Below are 5,732 nucleotides of genomic sequence, written 5' to 3'. Positions count from 1 at the left end.
TCAGGAGATCGACACCAGGGTGAAACAGCGTCTCTACTAAAAATACAAAAAATTAGCTGGGCATGGTGGCGGGGAGGCGGAGCTTGCAGTGAGCTGAGATCGCGTCACTGCACTCCAGCCTGGGAGAAAGAGTGAGACTCCGTCTCAAAAAAAGAAAAAAAGAAAAAGAAACATAAAAAAGGAAAGCTAAGCTACATGGAGGACAGAATGAGAAGTTCCAGTAAGTGTCCAGTTGGAGTTCCAGAAGGAGGGAAGAGAGAGAATGAGGAAGAGGCAGTATTTGAAAGATAACAGAGGATATTTTCTGGAGTTGTGGGAAACCATGAGTCCTCTAACTTCCTGTCTTAGTATCAGCCTCTGGAGCCTGCAGGTCTGTAGCTAGTCCTCATGGGAGGAGTCAGCCTCTTAGCTCTGCCACTGCTGTGATAATAGCTCAAGAGCACCAAGTTGTTTATATAAACCAATGTTTCTCAATGTTGTTTTTGAAAAATTATCACCCCCTTCATCCCAGGAGCCTTTTTAGACGTCGTGTTTTTTTTTTTTTCTAATTTCTCCCCCCATTGAATTTTAATACCAAAGATATGCTGTGTATCTGTGTATGTATTGCATGTGTACCTGTGCTTTGGGCAAGCATCCTATAGGATGTCCCCATCACCTGGAAAGAAGGGTGTTCTACTTCTTTTTGCCTCTTCCTTGGCATGGCTTTCTACTCATTCTTCAGGTGTCAGGTTAAATGCCACATCCTGAGCCTCCCAGAATAGATCAGGCCGCTATGTTATATGCTCTCCTTTAAGGTACTAATGTAAAGTATAAGTAAATAATGATCTGCGTAATTACTTATTCAGCAGGGGCCATGTCTCTCTTGCATTCTGCTGTGTCCCCGGAGCTCAGTACACTGGCAGGCAGTTGATAGATGCTCAAATAGCTGAATAAATGAATGAGCACCATGAGTGGCATTACCTGAGCAGATGAGAGGAAAATCACAGCCCTGGGAGGAACCTTGGAAAGCTATTTTAACTCTTCCCCAGTTTATGGGCAGAAGTATTGTGTAACTACTTCTGAAAGAGCAAAGTATGTGCTTTTCTTAAAACCACACTACAGTAGTTCCTTTTTCCTTTAAATAGTTCTCATTATTTGGAAGCAAAAGGTGGTCAGGAAGCAGTTTAGAATAGAGACAGACCTCTTTTTGAAAATACATAAAAATAACATCTAAAATCATTTCCTATTTTAGAAGAGCCAGGGAAACTCCCAGCTTCAAAGAAACCCTGTAGTAAATTCTTTTGTTACAAGGAATAATGGACCAAATTGAGTGAAGATTCTCTTTTTACCTACCTCCCAACAAAACAGACAGGTTGAAATTTGTTATGGTCACAGTGGTGTGCTCATACCAACTCACAAGAGACAAATTAATTTTGAGAGCTGAGTTGTTAAATTCAGCCATTATTAGAAATTAAATTATATAACCTTGCAATTAAATAAATTATATGAAAAACTAAGCTTGACTGGGCGTGGTGGCTCATGCCTGTAATCCCAACACTTTAGGAGGCTGGGGCGGGAGGATCACTCAAGCCGAGGAGTTCCAGACCAGTCTGGGCAACATAGGGAGACCCTATCTCTACAAAACATAATTTTAAAAAAATTAGCTGGGTGTGATGCCACACACCTGTGGTCCCAGCTGAGGCAGGAGGATCGTTTGAGCCCAGGAGGTCAAGGCTGCAGTGAGCTACGATCATGCCACTGCCCTCCAGCCTGGGTGACAGAATGAGACCCTGTCTCAAAAAACAAAACCAAAAAAACCCACAAAGCTAATACATATGTGAAACTCATCCCTTTCTAATTATTTTACTACATTTTGCTATTATCCATGCTCTTGACGTTACTTATATCTTTTGTATCAGTATAGTGGAAATACTATATAATGTTCTGCCACTGGGCATCTCTTCCCAACTCCACATTTTGTGACATCAAGTTGTGTAGCCTGAAGTTGGCCATGGTAGGACTATTTATGTCACGGAAACTGGCAAATGCTACAAAGCAGTGCTTAATCTATTGTTGTGTTGATTGTCTTGACCAAGAGTTGAGAACTTTCCCCACAGTCTGTTTTTGTGTAGCCCACAAGCAAAGGATGATTTTTACATTTTTAAAATGTTGTAAAAAAAAAAAAAAAATGACTATGTGGCCACAAAGCTTGAAATGCTTAGCCAGGCGCAGTGGCTCATGCCTGTAATCCTAGCACTTTGGGAAGCTGAAGCAGGTGGATTGCTTGAGCCCAGTAGTTCGAGACTAGCCTGCTCGACATGATAAAACCTCATCTCTACAAAAAAACATAAAAAGCGTCCAGGCATAGTGATGCACGACTATAGTCCCAACTACTTGGGGCTGAGGCAGGAGAATTGCTTGAACTTGGGAGGCAGAGTTTGCAATGAGCTGAGATCATGCCACTACACTCCAGCCTCAGTGACAGAGCGAAACCCTGTCTCAAACAAACAAACAAACAAACAAAAAAGCCTAAAATATTTACTATCTGGCTCTTTAACAAAATATGTTTGACCACCCCTGAACTAGGCTTAAGAAAGATGGAAGAAATGTTAATAGTACAGCTGAAACTTAAAAATTGTGTTGTCTCTGTAGCTGTTATATTGTAAACAACACAAAAAATTTGAGGAAATATCCTTCCAGTATTTAAAGACGATTATCTGATTTAGTAAAGAAGTCATTTATGTCACTATGTGAATCAGAGAAATTTTGACATGCATTTTGTTGTTTTGCTTTTGTCTTAATCATAAATGTAAACCAATGTATCAACCAATACTTATGTCAGAATCATGCTTGTTAATTGCCACCTTAGGTTGGATATGGATACAAGAGTTAGGTAAAAATGAACTAAAGCATGAGTATGAATGTTAATTAGCTGTATGAAATTTACAAGAATGAATATTGTATATTTTATTATTTTTGGATCACGTGCCACACATTTAAAATAAAGGTGTGTGTGTGCACGCGCGCATGCACACGTGCATGCGCAGATTGTTAAGCATTTACCAGAACACACTGGTAAGGAGGGGCATAGGTCTGAGAGGATTCTTTGAGTCTTTGAATAGGTTCATGGTCCCTTTTCTTCAGGGGTTCTGAGCAAAGTTCCTAACCTGAAAACAAACACACATCTGAGCCATCTTAAGGCATTTGAGTTATGGCTGCAAGTTCTAACCCTCTTCATTTGATCATGGTGATAGGGGAGGCTGTCTAGTCAGGCCTTGAGCTGCCTGGGAAAGTCTTCAGGAAAAGATAACATTTCACTTTGGTGACAAATTTGTTGATTTTACAGATAACATCCACATTTTGCCCTCGAGGAGCATTCAACAAGGACATTGGTTTTTATGTTTTTCTCTAAACAGTCATTAGTACAAATTAATAAATCTTTTTGTTGAGGGAACATTGGGCTATATTTCATCTTTGTTCCGCTAACAGAAAAAAAAAAAAAAGAAAAGAAATGTGTTTCCTTGGGTTCAGGATATAAAGAACAAGAGACTTTGAAGTTATATGGATCTGGCGTGTGCCTGTAAGTCATACCAAGGACACAGGACACTGGTTATGCGCATGAGCAGAGCACATGTGAATGCGTCCTTGCTTTCTCTGGCAGTGGAATTTAGAAACCTCTGGAACAGAGGTTCTCAAACTTACGGGTGCCTCAGAATCACCTGGAGGGCCTGTTAAAACACAGATGACTGGGTCTCACTCCGAGTTTCTTTCACTATGTCCCTGGTGGGGGCCTCAATTTGCATTTCTAACCAGTTCCCCGGAGATGCTAATGCTGATGCTGTTGGTCCGGGAGCCACACTTTGAGAACCAGCAGTCTAGGAAGAAAGCCCCAGTTTTTCACATGCCTGGTTTTGATTATATTCTGCCTTGAGATGTTTCCTACAGGGTCACTTTGACAGTTTGTGGTCATCTAAGCAAGCTGGAAGATGCGTTTCTCTCATAATTCACACAACTGCCAGGCAAAAAGCTTGGCTGCTCTGACTGCTCTAAGCCTGCACCATTTCAGCTTTGGGGAGCATCAGGTACATTCCCATCAGAAAGTCCTTTGGGGCCTGAGTTAGCATTTCATCTCCTGTAAAGGCAGAAGACACAGTGAACCTGGCTTCCTGACCTGGCTGTCCAGAAAGGGAGCCAGCGGCCCAGAAGATGTGGTGCAATGTGATGTGCAGATGAGGACGTTGAAATTTTGGCACTATTAAGCTTCAGGTTTTATCTGAGGGAAAGAGTGAAAGAGGGGTGAGAAGCACTATTTCCAAGAAGGTGGAAATGATGGTGGAGCTTCCTTTCTCCATGAGCCAGAGCAGGACCATAGAGAAGTAGAGCCGAGAGGGCTACAGAATGCAATGCAATATCTAAATGGTCTCTACTGGTTATCTTTGCGAGGTGGGGCCATAGGAGATTTTTTTTTCTATTTTTCTGCATTTTCTAAATTTAAAAACTTAACCTATACATATGCTAATTAATTTTAAAAAAAAACTCCCCACTGTATTTCCGTTTGTAAAAATGTAGCCATAACGTACAAAGGTAGGTGCATAAAGTATATTAACCTTAATTGCAAGCTTTGTGATTTTGGAGTGTGTATGTGTGTGTATGTGTGTTTGTGTGTGTATGTGTGTGTTTGTGTGTATGTTTGTGTATGTGTGTTTGTGTGTGTGTGTGTGTGTGTGTGAGATATAACCAGAATCTAGATCAAGATAGAGAACATTTCCAGCTCCTTAGAAGGTTCCCTCATGCCCCTGGTCATTATCCCCTAAGGATCAACCACTGAGTCCTGGCCTTTACCATCACCCATTAGTTTTGTCTATTCTTGCACTTTAGAGAAATGGAATCATACAACATGTGTTTTTTGTGTGTCTGGTTTCTTTAGCTCAATCTAATGCTGATGAGATTTACTCATTTTATTGCTAATTAGAATTCCGTTGTATGGACCCAGCACAATGTATTTATCCATTCTTCTGTTGATGGGCATTGAGGCTATTTCTAGGTTTGGATTATAATGGATACCTCTATTTCATTTAAAAGTTAGGATGTAGCTATGGAAATGATAGATTCCCTAGTAGTAACAGCTCCCTTTGATGGAATGCCTCCTTTGTGGCAGGTATTTTACTTAGTTCTAATGTTTTTATCAACCTGTGGGATGATGCCATTATTCCCCTGTCAAAGGGATGAAGACACAAGTTGAGAGACAGGTTGAGTTCTCTGTGAAGCAGATGCTCTGACAGGTGGGAGTGCAAGAGGTTTAGCGGGAAATACCTGTGAAAGAAAAGGGGGAGAAAGCAGGACCAGGCAAGAGGAGCCCAGAGCATGATGCAGACCTGTCAAAGTCTGTGCCCAACAGGGAGCTCTGGAGCAAATACTGCCTTTTAGAGGAGTCTTCTGGGTGGTGGAAATGGGCCTTGTATCACCTCCTTCATCAGCCATTGGCTAGGGGCCACCTCAAGAACAGCATGACCTTGGCTCAAAAGCTGAGGCAGACCCTGAAGGAGCTAACAGCTGGAGGCTGTCAAGTAATCACACTCCTTCCAGCTGGTCAGCGGGTTCTTTCTTGACAGGGGATCTAAGCAGTGCATCTCTGTGTCTGCCATAGCAAGCGAATGCAGAATCGGGGACTCAAACTCAGGCTGTCTGGTATCAAAGCTTGTCTGCTTTGCACTCTGCCATTCTACCTTCCCTAACTCAGGAAACCCTATAGT

This window comes from Chlorocebus sabaeus, chromosome X, assembly GCF_047675955.1.
Source record: "Chlorocebus sabaeus isolate Y175 chromosome X, mChlSab1.0.hap1, whole genome shotgun sequence".
NCBI lineage: Eukaryota > Metazoa > Chordata > Mammalia > Primates > Cercopithecidae > Chlorocebus > Chlorocebus sabaeus.
Note: the sequence above shows the minus strand (reverse complement) of the source record.